Below are 19,469 nucleotides of genomic sequence, written 5' to 3'. Positions count from 1 at the left end.
AAAAGAAAAAAAAAAAGTCTTTCAAAGATCCATAATAAAGGCAAAAGGACTGGAGGGAAATATCCATCTCTTGAGTGGCTCTGTTGCCATGGTAATTATTCCAGTATATATAATACCTCTACTGGGAAGTTCAGTGTAGTGGCACGGCTGGTAAGGGTCTCTGCCTGGGTATTTGAACTCCATATAAAGTCACTGACATCAACTGGTGAGAAGATGCATTTAATACAGCAACTGCGGCCACAGGTGATCTATCTTCAGACCGGCTGGGGTGGGAGCAGGATGGGAAATGCAGGCAATCCATCACATAAGCAATTTGTCATGGAGTGCTTCAAAGGAGAGATATGATTTTGCTTAGTGTCGCAAGAGCATCAAATTCAGTAAGGGAAAACCCCTGACATATTTTTTAATTACAAAATAATTGCAATTGAAATAAAATAAAGTAATGCTAGAATTGCATTGCACAAATAACCTGGGCAGTTTCTAAACATTTTTCCTCAAGGATCACTCACTGAGGTCACCAGGTAACATGGGTCCAATTTTTCTACTGACTTTTGTTATAAACACTTGAGTTGCTTATTTTAGGAAATACTTGAGCTCTGCGACTCAGTAAAATGATAATACAGCATTCCTTTAATTATGCTATATATGACAAGATGAGAAAAATGTTACACATATAAACATAGGAATATATATACATATATATACACATATATGTTTGTATATATGTATATATATCAAATTCTACATTAGAAATACCTATTTTTGATCTTTGCACCAAAGTCAAAGGACAAATAACAATGGACTAACCTACTATCTTGATCAGCAGTTGTGCTCTGACACCTCTCACCAGGGAGCTACCTGAGGCCCTGTCTGTAAGTTTTAGAAATGGACTGATTGATCTGGGCCCAGAATGAAGCGCTACAATAGCTAGGCTTCAAAGTGTGGCAGCAACCACACCTCAGGACACACTCATCCCATTAAAGTCATTGGGAACCTACGGTCCAAAGAACTTGACACTCTGCTTGATGACTACTACCTATTGGAACTTGCGTTAGACTTTCTTACATGGCTTTACTTCTTCCCATGCTTGTTGCTACTCTAGGTCCTCAGTGCAACAAGGATCGCTAGTTGGATTTTGCTCATTCTAGTCACCTATAGCAGTTATGCTGCAGATCTTCAATTGTTTGCAACTGTTGTATCAGGAAACACATGTCCCACCCTTGTGACATATGAAAAGTGACCCCTGGTGGCTTCACTTGTCTTGATGTGTCCTGAGATAAACTCCCTTTAGTCGGGAGCAGATGGATTCTGACATTTCGGCTGTTAGTAGAGCGACTACTAACATGAGCTTTGGCAGAGCTTCTTGTAATGTAAACTTTTATAAAACACCTATAATAAGTTTAGTTTAATATCTATATAAGTCATGAAGGTTTCCCTGGGCTCATAGACTGAGTTCTCTCTAGAAAAGATCACAAAGACCCTCAACACCAAAGCCATTAGCCCATCCAACTAAAGGAGAAAGTCCTGATTTTCAGAGTCCCATGGCTGGATATGTTCATGGTGGGTTCCTTGGTGGACCAGACACCCATACACCTAAGTCAACGCTGCCTACCCTTTATTTGCATAACCAAGTGTTATGAAATCCCCTTGGATTTGCCTAATAAATTCTTTGAAAGTCCAGTATTTAAAGAAGCTTCTTCTACAGAGAAGCCATTCACCACATAAAACAACAATTCATTAAAGAAACATGAGAAGAGAAAACGGCTCCACAGCATTTACATTTGCAATAACTAACCCACCTTCGATATGCAGAAGGTGGCCCAGGAAGAGACATGTACCACTCGCTCAGCGATTAAAAATGAAAAGTGTCTAACCTACCAATACTGTTTTCCCCACCTCTCCGTGATAGGTCTCCACCTTCACAAAAACAGCCTTTTTATCCATCTCAAACCCCTTCAGATTAATTTAGCAAGCAAAGTCTAGTGCCTGCCTAGAAGAGGATTCATTGATAATTTATGGAAATATCTACCATAATCCAGTGGAGATGACTTTTTTCCAGCTTTGTGCATTAATAGATAATCAAGGCCTTAAAGCAGCCTTAGCTTCCCATTACCTCGGGCAAAAGAATTCCTGAAAGCACGCCTTGAGGGCACCTGAAGTTTAGACTCCATTAGGAGAGGGAGGCTTTCTGCATTCCACGCGTAACACTCCCCAGAACCTTTCCTGTTTATTTCTGCTGTGTGAAAGCAGAAGCATTAAGAACAGGATTTTTTAAGTGAAGACTTATGGAGATACAATGGAGAAGCCTTTCAGGCAGGAGCCAGATCACCCCTTCAGTCCCTGGCAGTGACCTCTCTTGAATAAAAGGTTTCTGTTACATCATTAGCTCAAGCCAAAAACAGCCCTGGCTTAATGCACAGTTTGTTCTTCCTACTGTTTTTAGGCAAATACAGCTACTTTACTCCCATCTGGGAGGGAAATTACACTGCTGGGTTGTAATCTAAGACAAGATTTTCATTGGAAGCAAATGCTTTCAATCCAGTGTAAATACTGGTGCATGTTCGGAAAGCCTAAAACAATAAACCTTGCTCCTTCCCAACACGGTTAGGGAAATGGAGAAGATGGGGGCCAAGAAGAGCATAATAAAACAGAGGATTCTGAAAGCAAACACTTTCATAGATTTTAATAAATTGTTTAACCTCTTCCACTTTCTAAAATTGAAAATTGATCTCACAGCGTCTCGACCTCAGAGGAGAGTCTAAATGGTCAATTGTACCTTTAGCATTTCAATTCACTCCGCAATTTGATACAGTCACCTCGATGTGGTCTCGGGAGGATTTATTTCCTTATTTTATTTTATTTATTTATTTATTTATTTATTTATTTATTTATTTATTTATTTTTAAGATCACTACACAAACTTGGAGAACTACGGCCGACCACACGGCAGCAAGCAGGGGCTCTGAAGCCCATTTGTAAAATGTCAGCAGTGACTTCATTCCTGGTGCTGACTTCTCCTGCCGCCAAATGAAGGCAAACTGAAAAGGTGGAAATAATCATAAAAATGATGCTACTCCATAAACAAGCTTACGGCCTCATTAGGGTAGCAGTGGGCTCCAGTGGGTGATTTATGCTCGTTTTGCTGATGCTATGAGGAAATGCCACAGGGCGACTTTAGCCAACTGCTAATGGTTTTTGACAGCTTCTTAGCAACTAGTGCAAGCAACGTTGTGGCGTTTGCTAGTGACAGAAACCGAAAATGTCATATTATCTGCCCATGTGTCATGAAGTCCGTGTGGCAATTAACTAGTAGGCCAGTGACTGAGGGGCCAGAGGCTCCTGCAAATGGCCTTTGGCTATGCAGAGGCAGCAATGGCTGCCTGCGTGCACACTGCTGCATGGATGTAATATTCTAATGTAGAAATCCACTCCCTGCAACTTCCCGGGTTCTGATGAGAGCAGACTAGGCCACTCACATTCCTTTCTTTCCCTAACCTTTGTGACTCTCTGGGCACAGGTTCTGATGCTATCAGAGGACTCTAGAGGAGTCTGCCTTGCTATGATTAATTGGCAGTACCTGGCTCTGTGCTTCTGGACACTGGATTCCAAGGTGCCTGCTATTTTTTTTTCTGCTCTCTCACAAATTAGTCTAAAAGGATTGAAGATCACTGAAGCAGACTCATTGCCAGATTGCAAGAAGCAAAGGAACTCTGCACCACAAAAAGATACTAGTCTACCAACACTAGGCTTCTAACAAGCAGGGGGAGACTCTTAGCCACACTTTCCAGTTTCCAACCTATCAAAACCATGCACAATATGTCAAACTGTCAAACTTTTCAGCAAAGGCCATTTGCCCTTTCAAATAATATTTAAGAATTGTTTTTACAAAATTTTATAGGCCATGCTCCAGTAGATGAGGCCAACCAACAAAGAAAGAAATTTGTACTACAATTCCACTCTGGACAGTCTCTAGTGAGACCTGGGTTTGTCCCTGTGGAACAAGGCAGGTGACCTGTGGCAACTCCCAGGCTGCCAGAGAGCTCAGATTTCAAACACACTCATCTCAAACATCCCATGCCGCCTATTTAAGCATGCCTAGGCATTTAGACTCTGCTATCTCCTGCCTTTCAAGGCAGGATAAAACAGCATTTATTGTATTCAGTCCATTCAATAGGTCAGACTGACCAGGTCAGTGGGGATTCCTCTATAGGCAGGTCCAAGCTCTGCACACAACGCCCCCCCCCCCAGTAAAACTATCTTCTTCCTTTCTCCCAGGGCTGCCATTCCTCCAAATACATCAGTAGGGAGGCAAAAACAAAACCCTTAAAAAGAGCCTAAGATTTACATCACAACTGATGGGAACTCTGCCTGTCAGTGGGCTATCAGGTAAAAATGTGAGTCCCAGGGCCTCTGGGTCATAGAGGCAAAACTAATTAAGGAAATGAGCTGGACTTTCAACTGCCAGGGCAAATGAAAGCATAAGGTTGGGACACCCTTGTTTTGCTGGAAGTTATCAGACAATCATAGATTCGAGAACATTTTCATATACAGCTTTGTGTGGAGACTCCATAGTTCAGGGTCACATCCGATTTTTGACCTTTATTTTTCTTCTTTTGCAGGGTTTCAGAATAACAGTGCCTTGTCCTCAGACATACCTAGATGCAGTAACCCATACCATTGGTTACTGGTTGTAGCCTGCAACCTTGGGAAATTCTGTTTTGCCCTGAAAATGGACTGAATGATCATTGCACAGCCACCTGAAGTCTTCCTGCCCGGAGGGTTATGTATGTTGTGACTGTGGACATTAAGGGCTTCCTTCTTCTCCATCTTCCACAGCAAATCTATCAGGGTAAATGAGGCCCCTCAGCATGCTGAATCCAGACTCTCTCTCGTCACTGGTGCAAATGCCTTATCGATGTGGAAAGTTGGGTTTCTTTGCAGGGGTGCCCAATGCCTAGGAGTGTTAGAAACTGTGGAAGAACACAGCCCAAGCCCACTTCTCTCGATCCCAAAAGTCAAGTAGAATAATGTTTCTGTGTTATGTTAAGAGGATAACTAACAAGATTTACAGACACCCCTTTCTCAAGAATTTGCTAAATACTTCAGAGATCCTCAGGAGCTGTATAGCCTTCATCTCCAGCACACAAGCGCAGTCAGAAGTGTTTTCTTGAAGTACATATCTGATCATGGCATCCTGGCACTTCCAGACCTTCCATGGTGCTCCTTTGCCCTTACAATGGAGGTCAGAACTTTTAGCCTGGCATTGGGGACTTTGACAGATTCTTTCCCAAGTGAGTTTTTAGTAAAGATTTTGCCAAGACTCAATGTACTAGGGTACCTTCCACACCTGGTCCTGGGCCTGTGGAAGCTCTCAGTTCTTTGAGGCTTCTCCAGTTAGTTCTTTCCCCACAATGGGCTTCCTTCTTTTTCCTCAGAAAGGTGGCAAACCTCTTGGTGACCTTGAAGGCTGTGTTCAACTGCTGTCTCCTACATGAAGCATTTCATGGACTCTGGCTGACTTATTCACCCATTGTCACTCAAACAAACAACCCTGAGTGGTCTCTCTCTCTCTCTCTCTCTCTCTCTCTCTCTCTCTCTCTCTCTCTTTCTTTCTCTCTCTCTCTCCCTCCCTCCCTCCCCCCCCCTCTCTCTCTTATTCACACATCTGTTTCCTACCTGACAATACATCATACTCTCCTAAGACCATCAACTTCTAGACATGTTCTCCTGAGTTCATTACAGCAGGGCTCAAGTCATACCCATGTCTGTTTCTATCCCAGTGCCATCACAACACAAAGAGAATAATGTGTTTTAGTGAATGGTAAATATATTTTTTCCCACTGCAGAGAAAGCCTAACTTCAACTTCTACCTGTCACTTTTCTTTTCAAGATGTATATGAGTAAAATGCTTGGAAAAAAAAAATCCTCACTTGTGAAATCTGATAGTGAAGAAAGCATAAAAGATATGCATTCTCCAGAATTAGAAAGTGTTCTCAGAAGCAAGAGCTAACCATGGGCAAGCAGCCTAGCAGCCACAGTATCAGATGCTCAAGAATGCTCACTGTGTCCTTCAGAAGCAGGCCAGTGCTTCCTGCAATTGTCCCTTAGAATGTCTTACCTAACTAAAGAAGTTTGCGGTTGGTATAGTTTTCCTGAGTTCAACACTAAAAGATAAAGCAAAGGCTATTTGTTTCCTCTCGCCTTTTATTTTCCTAATGAAATATGTGTTGTCTCTACTTTATTCATTTCCTAGTTTTTCTGTAGCAAAGAAATTCAACTGTCTTTAGGAGACAACTTAGTCCTGAGCTTAGACTCCAAATTCACATTTTAAACATCTGTTATAAATCTAAACTCCTTGGGACTCTGGATTTTCTTAGCTTTTCCAAGAAATGACACCATTGTTTCCCCCAGTATTCCATACACCTGCCTCAGCACTATTTCAGCAATGGGTTATCTGAGGACTCAGTTCTTGGTACTGTGGTAGAGACAAATGGCATGTCCGATCTCAGGTGACCTAGGGGAAGAATTTTTGGCAGATATATAAAAGCAAATCCCAAAGCCTCAAGTCTTAGTATTTTTGTTATTGTCATTGTTGCTTTGTTTAAAGATGTTGTCTTGGCTGTCCTAGAACTTGCTATTTTGACCATTCTGACCTAGAACTTACAGAGATCCTCCTGCCTCTGCCTTCTGAGTGCTGAAATTAAAATTCTGTACCACCATACCAGCTAACGTTTTTAAATAGGAACAATGTAATTTGGGTATCTTCTAATCAGAATCTAATATTACTAACATTTAATGATCAAAACCAATGATTAACTTGTACGCTTAATTTTAATTAGGATTCTGTTACTTTCTGGTCTTCCCTTCTCTAATTCTGCTTTAACTCAGTTATTTAATGTATTCTTGTTCTTAGTTTAGAGAAATTCCCCATTGACCAAGGAGAAACAGTGAAACAAAGGAGGTTCTAGCACCCACAGCTTTCTTGAAAAGTTTGAGATGATTCTCATTAAAACCAAGATAAGGAGTTAGTTGTGGACACTTGCTCTCCCAGAGCCAAAGTCCAGCATGGTCTTCACAACTGGTGTGTGGTACAGACACACCAAGAAGAAGGGGAGGAGCCAAGAACAAGGGTCAGCTCTACAGCCAGCCCATTGGCACATGCTGTAATTACAGCACCTGAAAATGGAGGCAGAAAAGCAAAGCACTCAAGCCCAGCTAGGGTTACATGGTGAGACTCGAAGCAAAGCAGCAGTAAACAAAGATTAAATTTCCTCTAAATACACTTATTCCTGGTACTCAAAACAGCTCTGAATGTTGCTGAAATTTGGCTGTCCTGAAACTGGTCATGAGATGTTGCCTTGCTAGGTGAATTTAAGTGTGTTGAATGATGACAAGAATGTGTTAGTGGTTAACCACTGTGGACAGAGTTCAGTGTTATTCCACCCATTAGCAGACTCAGGACAGCTACAGAAAGTTAAGAGAAGAAAATGACTCCGCACTTGAAGCAAACACCTCCTCCTCTGATGTGCTGCCTTTATTTTCCCATTCTAAAGTGATCTCGCTATTGATAAATCCATCATTACCGACAGCCCTTACTACTATCGTCACACTTAACCAAAGGACATGGTGGCCCGAGTACCATGTCCTTGCAGAGCACAAATGGCAAACAACAGATCTCAGCCACACCACTCTGAACAAGCCCCAGCTCACCCAATCTTGGGAGCTAAGCAAAACCAGGCAAGGCTAATACTCGAATGGTATACAAACTATGAACAGCATGAGAAAGAGTTTTGGTTTCCATTAAGCATTCCAATAGGAGGACACAGAAGCTAAGCAACATATTCACAATGATAAATGTTGAGTTCTAAACTCATGTACTTAATCACACAGCAATACTACTCCATGAGTGTCTGAAGTAAGATCTGGTCTAGGCTAGAGGGAGCTTGCAGAAAAATCTGAAGAGTAGACAAAAGCAAGGGCAGAGAACAGATGGAAACATTCTAGACTATAGGATAGGAAGAACAGGCCCAGAAGGCCTCATGCAGCACAACCCAGCCATAGAACTTGCTGGAACAGTAGAACCAATGATTCTGGACAGTTGGGAGGAACAAGAGCTATATCCTTGTGGATCAATCTCTATAGTTCTGGGAATGCTGACCTGTCATGGTGCATCTGTGAAGTTGTTAGGGCCAGAAGTTATTAGAACCAGAATATTACACAAATTCCATCAAATAAAGCTTTACTCCACTGATTCTTGCTAGTTCATTTCACATACACCGCCCTCCACAATTTCAAACTAAGGCTGAAGAATGCAGGGTGGGGTTGGGGAAACGGTTCAATGAGTGAATGCTCTAGCTGCCAAGGCTAACAGGCCCAATGTCCACAGAACTGACTCCTAGAACTTGTCTTCTGACTGCCACATGCCTGCTGTGACATGTGCATGCCTATACAAAAACACAAATGGCATGGAGTTTTAAAACCTTATAAATTAAAAAAAAAAGGACTAAGGGATAAGGGAAGCAAAAAGTCCATTCAGACAGAATGCAACCGAAGCACACAGCATGCTAACAGGAATTGATTGATAACTAGACTTCATTTCCTCAGAGATGCAAGTTAAGATTGTTTGTAGGACCCAAAGTTAGCTCAGCGTTAAGTAAAGCCAATACTGTGAGTTCGGGTTGCAGGAAGCCAACAATGCCAGCCCAAGGAGGAAGTTCATTTCCTTTCACATTTCTGTAAACTGACAAAAGCTAAACATTCCAATTGTCCCTAGCATCTCCTTTTCTGTGTGTCAGTTTGACTGCCTGGCACCCCTTCCCTGGAATTCCTAAACTGCCCCAATACCTGGGGCTCTTCTCCTTCCAGATACACATCCTCAGATTTTGCCTCATCCTCTCTGATCAGCCCAAATGTTCACCCTTGCATACTTGTGGAGCCAACCAGAGTATCAGTAGAACGCATGCAGAAGTAAGATTCAGATGTGAAAGGAATAACAGTAAATATGATGCATTTTAAAATTATATTTGTTGCTGGCGTGGTGGGACAGACCAGTGATCCCAGCATTTGAAAAGTGGAGGCAAAGGCTCAGAAGACCAAGGTCATCCTCGGCTACATCATGAAGTCTAGAGTAGCCTAGGCTACATGAACTCTCCTCTCAAAGGCCAAAAATAAAATAAAATGTGTCCGTGCAGGTCAATCTGACTCATTAAACACAGAATTTGAATTAAAGTAAGTAAGGGTTAAGCATATAGCTCATGTTGGCAAAGATGGCTTTTTAGAGTCAATCTATACTAGTCTCACAAAAGAGTACAGTGTATTTCAAAGCTGACTATTAGAACTCATCCCCAGCCCATACACACACTCCAAATCTACTACCCCCACTGCCCTTTACTCCTGACCATCTTTAGGGAGCTGCCAAGTTTATATAGCTACACTGTCATCACTACAAATGATCCCCTGTGTGTAACAGTGAAAATAGGAGCCAGAGAATATCCATGTGTATATGTAGGTCAGTCTTAATTTGGGTGTTTGTATGTTGGGGATTGCCAGTATGTTGAAATAAATTTGGGATTATTTCTTTGGCATAGATAACACATTCAATTAAGCATCTATCACTTCATGATTCTCTACTGTCAACACAAATAACGTATAAAATGTAATGGGGTGAGAAATGTGGAGAAAAACCAACCAAATAACCAAGATCCAGGATGAAAATGTTTATGAACTTTGGTGAAACACACAGGCACAAAACCATTCCAAACCCTTAAAGCACATCTGGTGGAATTAAACAAAGCTTTGTAGAGCCTCTACAGGACAGATGCAAGAACTGCCCAATGAAGAGCTCACATTTGTACTGAAGATTCACCCAAGATTAGTCACAAGATCATATATTTATATGAGTTAGTGTTCATTGAAGTAGGGTACTATGGACAGATGTAACATAAACTAAAAAATCAAGTAGCTTTGCAGTGCTTCCCCCAACCCCTTGAATCACTTACTGTGTTTGGTTCTTTTAAGGCAAGAATTTTTTTTTCTTTTTAAGAAACCAAATATGGTATTTTAACTTTATTCTCCCTTAGAGGAACTGCATCAAATTAGTTTTCTACACACAGGACAAATAGCAATGATGACCATAAAGAGAAAATATATTTTACTTATTTTTTTATCTGTTCAGTTTTTTTTAAAACAACTAAACACTATAGATAGTCTTTGTAAAAACTGTAGAACTTCTTAATGGAATGTTAGACACTTGCAGATGTGAGCCTGCTGCAAGCTATCACTGAAATTTGTATATTGACTCTAACAGCAGAACAAAATGGAAAGACCTCTAGTCAAACACACTTGCAAATGTGAAGGAAAAGCCATGAAAACATGTTCAGAACCAGCCACTTAGGAGTATACCAAGAACCAAAGCCTTGACAGCTGCATAAACATATCTTAGTAACACACACCATTGTTTGAAATGGCTTCGCAAGAAGTGAGTCACCCTGTGTTAATGAATGCCTACAAGGCTCTATTCAACCATAACAATATACATTTAAAAGGGGAACATGTCATACATGGAATTTTATAGACAGGCATGCAATGGCCGAAATACATACACATACACATATATATTTAGTATTTATCAGAGTGTGCATTTGTGGTGTCTGTGTGTGTGTATGTGAGCATGCATGCGAGCATACCTTTCATAGGTAGGATAGATCTTCTTTATCTAAAGTATATAGGATATGCTTGGAAAGTACAATAAAAGCCAGTTTCTAAAATTCAGATTGGAAGAAAAACTTTTACAGGTTAGCTGCCTAGAAAATGTCAAAAGAGTGAGTTTTATTTGTTGTTTTTTTGTTTTGTTTTGTTTTGTTTTCCAAGACCCATTCCTTGCACAGCTGTAGACCAAACAAGCCAACATTGTCGAGGATGAGCAAGAGCTCAGCACTAGTGGTTTTCACACAAGTAAGTTTGTGAAGAACTAAGGTAGAACAGAACCAGGGGAGCTATGCTCACTGCAGAGGCGCTTCTCAAAGGCTTGCTCCTCCAGGTCTCTGTCTCACAGTTTGCAGGCTGAAAGCTTTGTGAAAGTATAACCTGATAACAAGACAAAAGAATAAGAACTAAAGAAGCAGTTACACAGGGGAATGTCAGCATAGTGAAAAATAGCCCTCTATATGCTTCAGGGGCTTCATAAAAAGAAACAACACCACAGGACTATAACTCATGTGTCTACTGGCTTCAAATCATATTAAAATACTTGTTATATTCATATGTGGCAGAATGTATTACAGTCTTAAAACATTTTCACCAAAAACATCTCTAGAAGTTGTAACATTTTAAAAAGTGCACGAGAGCCACATCATTCTTGAGGGACATGGGGAAGTCAGGTGGCATGTCTGCATTCTGTAGGAGCTTTTCTCCATGTGCCTTCTCTTCCCTACATAGCATGGTAATATGTTGCAACTCCATCCTCTCACTTCTTAGCTTCCTGGACATCCACCTTCAAGGCACTCCTGGGTACTCATCCTCCCTGATGCTTTTCATTCTGTTCTTAGTGGTCAGGAAGTATGAGGGAAGATGTCAGCAGTGGGGAGATAGGACCACAGCTGTCTGAAGATGGAACCCAGAAAATAAAATCATAGGAATCACAAATAAAATAATAATAATAATAAGGATCCCAGGGCAAGAAGCTGAGGAAGAGGAAATGTTCAAGATGGACAGAGAGGGAAGAGATTCCACTCTGTCCAGCTAGATTATTTTAGAGTCAGTTGGGGCAAAGCTCTGAAAAATGGAGCAGCGGCTATTTAAAGAATTAGGAAATGCTAAATATGTTAAATATAATTGAGGAAGAAGAAATGGCTGAGATGAAGGTTAATGGACGATAAAAACCTTATGGCTCTCTTATTGTAAAACCACTTAAAAAATTCAACTGTGTAGAAAGCTGAGAATCCCGAGTGTGCATCTATTACAGTACCTAAGCTTGTTTCCTTCTGGAGGTTCCAGCTCTTTTGTGGACTTGTAGTGGCACTCATACTAGTGACTCAGTTAATTAGGTACAAGTGCTTGCCTTTCCAAATAAGCACATTGTGCACACTGGCAACTTTAGTGGACACAGTAAAAATAAAAGGGGCTTTCTAGAGAAAACCAGACACTCCAACTTTCTTGTTCGAGTAGGTATCTTCGATTTTGTTAACTGTAGACATGGATTCAGTGCACTCTTTATGTTACCCCCCAGGCCCATAGCTATTGCAGCACCTGTCCATGGGTGTGGGTCTCTCAACAAGATTACAAAGGATCTTCCCATCTGGACGAATAGAGTCAGAAATGTGTCAGGTGCATGTGCATACCTCCCTCACGAGAAACATGGGAACTGCTCTGGCCACTTGGTGTAAGGAAGAGCCTTCCTGCACCTACTGGTTCTGCGTCAGAGCATCACCAAGGTTAACTGATTGACTTGTGGAAGAAGGCAGCTTCAGTCTCATCTCTCCGTCATGCCTGGTACCCTGTCTTACTCCTACTGTGCAGGTATCATAAGAGAGTAGTTTAGCTTTTCAAATCAGATTGTGAGGCTAAGCAGGGAAGATGGGTGCTGCCTCAAGCTTGGAGCCTCCCTTCTACCCCTCTGGAAGCAGTAAACCTAGTTGTTGGATTTGCTGCTTAGATTTACTGGCCACGTGGTAGGGGGTGGGATACTAAAAAATGTTTGCTATTTCACCTGGCAGGCAGAGCTTAGCTCATTGAGTGAGTGCTTCTGTATTTTCCTCTTTGAGCAGGGGATGCCAGTTTAAATCCTTCTTCTGAAACTTTCTGCTGCCTTTGTCATCTCTCTCCACTCAAATTCCTAAGAGCTAAATCTCCCCAAAACATCCATCTACTCTGCTCTCCTATCATTGCAAGCTTCCTTTTCTTTTTTTTCTCTTCCTGTCCTCCCCCACCCCACCCCTTTTCTTAAGGAACCCTGAAGTGTGTTTTTAAGTAAGTGTGCTTCAGAGAAAAATAAGTAGCCATGCTGCCTAGACAGGCCACCACGAAACCAAGCAGCTTCTGGGCACAGTGATAATGGCAAGAGAAGTTTTCAGTACTCCCAAGTCCTCATAGGCTCCTTTAACAAACCAGCAGCTGTCAGAAGCCAGGAACTCCGCAGGCCTCTGTGTGCCCTGTTCTCTTCTCTGCACACATCTTTAAAATAAAGCTCAACTTGTAAAGTTGACACCAGAAGGGATTAACAATGACTAATCGTGAAATTAAACAACTATAAACAGTAGATTGCAATAAAATTTACTTAATAATTATCAACTGTTTATTTCTGGAAACTTCCACCTAATGTTTTTTTTTTTTTTTTTTTTTTTTTGGAGTATGGATAACAGAAACTACAGAAAGGGAAAACACATATAAAAGAGAACACAGAACAGGCTGTTAGTTCTCTCATGAAACAGATTAATCTATAAATTGTCCTGTTGTAAAACAGAGGGTTCTGTTTGATTAACATGGACAAAGTTCTCTTTAAGATATAAAAATAAGATACACCATAGGAAAATGGCTTTTCATCCTCATCTGGGTCATAGTTTCTTAAATTGTGGGTCATGACCCTATGAGATCATGTGACTGAATGTAGAGATTGATGTGTATGTGTGTGTGTGTGTGTGTGTGTGTGTGTGTGTTACAGTAAAAAGTTTCCAAACATAGAATAAATAAAAAATTTATTCAAACCCTATGTCAAATGAATCTCAGGTGTTTCTGGGAGCACTTGACCATGTTGCATCATGAAACTTCACTGCAACCTTGGTCTGGACACCCAATAAACACATTTAGTAAAAAGAAAACTCACAAAGAATGAAGCTTAAGCCACTCCGTATGGGACCAAGATTGCTGTTAAAAATTACAAGGTTTTCACCACACACACACACACACACACATTCGTGCATGCATGCACACACACATACACATACATGCACACACTCACACACATGCACTCATGCACATGCACACAAACATGCTCACACATACACACACAAGCACAGGCATGCATACAGGCACTCACATAAACATATATATAATCACACGCACACAGTGCATACACACATGCACACATGAAGTGCTCTGCTCTTTTAGAAACATAATATTTTAATTATGGAAAACAAAATGCAATATTTTTCCTGACATCAATGCTCAGCATGCAGCAGATTAGCTATCTGGATTATATTGTGTTTCATTTTAAAAATTGCTGTTTGAGTTGCTAACTTGATTTCCATTTAAACAAAAATTATTAAATGAGGACCTGCCAGATGGCTCAGAGCTAAGTACAGTTGATGGCAAGCCTGATGACCAGAGCCTCATGCCAGAATTCTCATGGTAGGAGGGAGCCAACTCTGCAAAGTTGTCTTTTGACCTTCACAGACTTGCCTACACACATGCACACACACACAACTACAAAAATAAAAATAAAGATTTCTAAAACATCACTTGGGGTTAGGATAGAATTTCCAGCAGTCAGGGACATTTTTAAAATGACTCTAACCTTCTACTACTTTATACTATATATATATCTGTACAAAGCAGTGTTCTCGGCATTGATGGTTATAAAGTGAAAAATATCAATCATCTCTGAAAACTGTGGAAGACTCTGGCCCCTGCTATAACTTAATTCTTAATGTAAAACTAACCAAGTGCATCCACTTGGAGATTGAACCTACAGCCAAAACATTCTGGGCAATCCCCCTCCCACTCAGTCTTGTCCATTTCATAACTATGCAAATTTGCTATCATCTTTAACAAAATGGTAAAATTATAGTATACCAAAGAATTGCCTTACAATAAATTTCTTATGTGATTATTAACAATAAATATTCCATTGCTATGTCAGTTGTATACATCTGGGGTCATGTAAAAAATTTTCCAGCAGAAAGGTGTGTCCTGTGGAAAGAGTGTAAGAAGAGTTGGTCTAAGTAGTCAGAATTGACAGAAAGGCTAAAAAAGGAATGGTCCCAGAACGTTCACTTGATATCTGATACCAAGCATGGCACTGAGCTTAGGTAAAATAATACTTGTGAAAATTTTAGAAGTTAAAATTCATTTGTTCGTGATAAGAAACAAGAACAACAAAAAAATCCTTAAAAAAAAATCCTAACTTAAAGCCTGGCATGTGATATCATAACTACAGTCCCTGCAGTCAAGCTGAGGCAAGAGAACCACTTGAACCTGAAGCCAGCATGTGCTCCAGAGAAAAACCCTGTCTCCTAAAACCAACACCAAAAGACGAAAATCAAAATCAAAATTGATTTACTACGGCTTTGTGATTTACTAAGTGCCTTAGAAGCTGACAGAAATAGCCCATTAACTGCAGACTCTGGCTGCACAGAGACCAGAAACCTTCAGGGCGCTTCTCTGAACGGTCCTATCTTACTCTGGGAACAGGCCACAGATAAAGAGTACAAGCCTTTGTAGATTTGAACTCAGGTCTGACACCAGGCTAACCTCCTAATCATTCCAGCACCACCACCCTTCCCTTTTAACCCCCTTAGATAAGATAACGCCAAACCTGGCCCTTCTCTGACCTCTAGAAACTCTTGAAGAGTGTCAACAGCCCTTCCCCATTCATTGCTACGGGCCATCACAGCCTAGCAAACTTCCCAGGAGTCTTATCTGATTTTCTAGGAAGGGAGACACACAAGGAGGGAGGCGCTTCTGTGCACCTGAGTTGGAGGAAGTGAGCAGGGCTCAGTGTGAAAAACCTTGAAACAAAGAAGAACAGTGGTAAGTGTTCACCGATCCGGGAAGTTCACCAGAATGGGAAGCTTTAGTTCTTTGTAAAGCTGCATTATAAAACCTTGCAAGAATTTGCCCGAACTTACCTCCAAGCAGCAAGGAGAACATCCTAATTTAAAAACAGACAGTATGCTCCATATTTGTGGTGGAAGGGAAAAGGAACCTTCCCCAGCTGAGACACACACTTCCTATTCTAGGGGCCCCTGGAAAAGCCACTGTTGAAATAATTGTGTGTGTGTCTGTGCCTGAACTTTCCAGTCCTACCAGAGCATCGTCAAGGATCTCTCTACACTGAAAGCTGAACATGGGCTGATGAGAAAAGCAGCAGCTGTGTTTCCTCATCTGAGACCCTCTGGCTCTGTGGTATTAGAAGTTCACACTGCGCAGGCACGGCAGACTGGGGAGCGCGAGAAGAGGGAAATAGGGACAGAAAGGAAGGTCAGAGGGAATTTAGGGGGTTTCTGTTTTGTTTTAGTTTTTCTCAGTATTTTTGTGTCACAAGAGGACACACATCTTCCGCCCCCTAGGCAGAGGAATACAGAAACTCAAACAAGCTAGCTAGCTACCTCTTGAAACACCAGCCTAGAGCAGAAGCGCATGCGTGCCCCACACCAAGAGACAGTGGTGTTTCCCATGGAAACCATGTTCAGCACAGCCCAAAGATGTGGAGGTGACAGGAGGCTTTCAGCAGTGATGTCAAGGGACACCAATTGAAATCTCTCTGGAGTAAGAAAGTACAGAAAGCTCAGCTTCAATCGGGACCCAAGTGTGACCCTAACACTACCTCAGCTGGGAAAAGGTCCATCCCTTGACCCTCCATAGCCCCCTTTCACCAGGACTGAATGAGCAATGGCCATGTCCTCACAAACAGACCTCATAATGCCAACCCCAGGCCTGTCTGACTTCTGAGTTGGCCTGTGGCCTAGAATTCCTTGCTTCTGGCCCCACCTAACAGATGGGGTATGCCAAAATGCCAGGCCCAAACTTGCTAAACCCTTTGGACACTCTGTCTTGGACCACCCAGCTGTCTGTACAGAGGCCAAGTTCTATATCCAGGTTAAGCACTCCATGGCTGCATTCCTCTTAATAAGGGGGTGTTTCTGCTCTGTGGTGCTGGGGTTCTAGTAAGTCCCTGCAAATCCTCACCATCTCCTTACCTTCTTCTCACCTGAAACTTAAAACTGGTAAATTGTGCCAAGTCTGTCCCAATCCAGGTAGTCTGTGAGAGAATTATTTCCATACAGGATACCAAAGGTAGGAGTGGAAAATTCAGCCATCCTCCTTGGTCCTCACTCTTATCCAAAGAATTCTTTCATTCAGAAGCATGGGAGAAGAAAGGCCTTATAAGTTCAGCATCTCTATAACCAGCTGCCTCAAGTCTCCTCTTGTGTGATCCAGGCAATGCAAGAAGAGTTGCCTGATCCCAGCAGGTGACTGGCAAGTTGGATAGTGGGTCTCTGCTGGCTGCCCAGAACTGGCTATGCTTCTTTTAAAGCTGAAAGACCCAAGTATGAGCTGATTAAAAAAAAATCCAATTTTTAAGAATCATGCAGTAGGAAGGTAAAGGAAAGCCAGAGAAGCTTAAACAGTTTCAAAGGATAAAATGAGATTTTTCTCATTTTAAAATTTAAATTATTGTGGGTGTATATGATGTCAGGAGTGGGCAGTTACATATGCCACAGGTTACATGTGAGGGTCAGAGAGCAGCTTTGTGGGGTCAGTTCTTTCTGTCTACCCCTATGTGTATTCTGGAGATCCAATTCATGTGACTACTTTATCCATGGACCACTTTTCCCATTCTCGTGAACTTCCTGTTTTAAAGGAAATTATGGAGCTATTCTAAGAGGTCATATTCATGGCCTCTCTTCTATACTTGCTTGTTATTATTAAAATAATAATACATTAATTTTACAAAAGGATTGTGGATGTTCTGTAGTTGCAGGCTGTTGGGATTCGGGATGGTGGTTTCAGGCCAGGCTTTCTGGAAGTGGGCAATGAATCAAGAGCAAATTCCCAAGCGGTCAAACAATGATGTCATCACATTGGGCCCCTGTTGCTCATCCTTATAATACCCCCACTTCTCCAAATACATGAATTTTTGTCTAAACTTCAGGTCACAGCTGGGACTGAAGTCATATGCCTGCTACTACTTCCTACAGCATCTTTCTGAAGTGTCTCAATTCTATTGAGACTCTCTCTTCCTTGGTCTGTAAAAAAGCTGCTGGTGAAAAGGGACTAGCTCCTTCATAATACAGGTAGGTGTGAGAGCCAGCAACAAAAAGGTTGTGGAAACCTGGGGATACATGTCATGCTGTAAAGTGCCCCTTTCTTTGCACACACTTCCAGTTTTTTCTAACAAGGATAGGTTCATTTCCATGTGCTGGCATTACACTCTATCCATGGTCTGTTTATATGCAACAACACCCACTGTATTCTTGATGGCATGACACTGGCAAGCAGTCAGTGTTGGTTGAAAGAACAGCAAACTGAAGTCAAATCTACTTAAACATTTCTACAATTATTTAAAGTAGTTTGCAGGAGATGGGGGGCCACAGGAAAGTGTCATTGCCTTTTAAAGACTTTTTTCTCTACAGAAAACACGTACAATTTCTTACCTCCCATTTGTTCCATTTCTCACACACACATACACATACACACATATGTATATATGTATGGATTTGCCATACATGTAATGTATTTTACATTTAATAAATATACATATATATGTATATGAAAATCAGAACTCACCAGAAAAGTTAGCAAGAATTTGGTCATATATTCTAGATTTTGCTAAGTCCTCATTTGCACAGGGAAACAGTGAATTGCTTGGTTGACTCAGCTGACTGAAAGCAGAAGAAATCTTGAGAGCACTTCTTACAGTCTGCCATTTGTTTTCACCACCAATGTATGCCGCTCACCTGGTTAAACCTGTATTTCATGCCGCCTATGGCATCACCACCTACACGTGTTGAAGATACCATGCTTTCCAGGAACTTCTAAACTAACTCTCTCTCTCTCTCTCTCTCTCTCTCTCTCTCTCTCTCTCTTTCTCTCTCTCTTTCTCTCTCAGTCTGACTTAGTATGGCATGGGCTACTCAAAGTTAAGATGATCATTTTACATTTAATGAAGAATATTGGTAATTTTAGCTGTTTGTGTATTATCAGCTGTATTAGAGAAAAATGATGACAGCAGAGTGTAGGGCAGCATAAATATTTTGTTCCTGTTTATTTGTAATGGCAGAAATAACACAACTGAAGGTATTTGTTTAAAAGACTCCAGAGGATCCATGGAAAGTCATTATAACCCCTTGTTTTACTTTATTATTGATATTGAGATGGTAGTGAGAGAAAATCAACATCATCTTTTGAAGACACAGAAGAAAGAGGAATTGTTTCTAAGAAAACCACCACAGGAAGAACAACAAAATGGGAATTTCCCAGTCCTTAAGGTAACTTGAGGTCTAACCCACAACTGGAAAACAAGGTGCAAACATCACAGCTTGATAAGCTTGATATGGTCCACGATAAGCTAGAAGGTGAGGAGTTGGAACAGAACTGCGCTACATAGATCCTGTCCAGATGTTAATCCCATGGCTTGAAGAGTTCTGCAGAAGAGCAGAGGCTTGAGCAATGAACTGTCCTAATTTATGCCTTCAAGATTAGACGATGGAAAAGGAAAGACCAGTCTTTCCAACAACCATGGTGTACTGGCT

The 19,469-nt window shown here is 41.3% G+C and overlaps 1 protein-coding gene across 3 annotated transcripts in view; it reads right to left on the bottom strand.

The window, feature by feature from the left end:
- Positions 1–19,469, bottom strand: part of Meis1 (Meis homeobox 1) — a 140,844-nt gene that overhangs the window by 61,394 nt on the left and 59,981 nt on the right. The gene's annotated exons all lie outside the window — the stretch shown is intronic.

This window comes from Mastomys coucha, unplaced genomic scaffold, assembly GCF_008632895.1.
Source record: "Mastomys coucha isolate ucsf_1 unplaced genomic scaffold, UCSF_Mcou_1 pScaffold22, whole genome shotgun sequence".
Lineage (NCBI taxonomy): Eukaryota > Metazoa > Chordata > Mammalia > Rodentia > Muridae > Mastomys > Mastomys coucha.
Note: the sequence above shows the minus strand (reverse complement) of the source record. Positions and strands in the feature narration are given on the sequence as shown.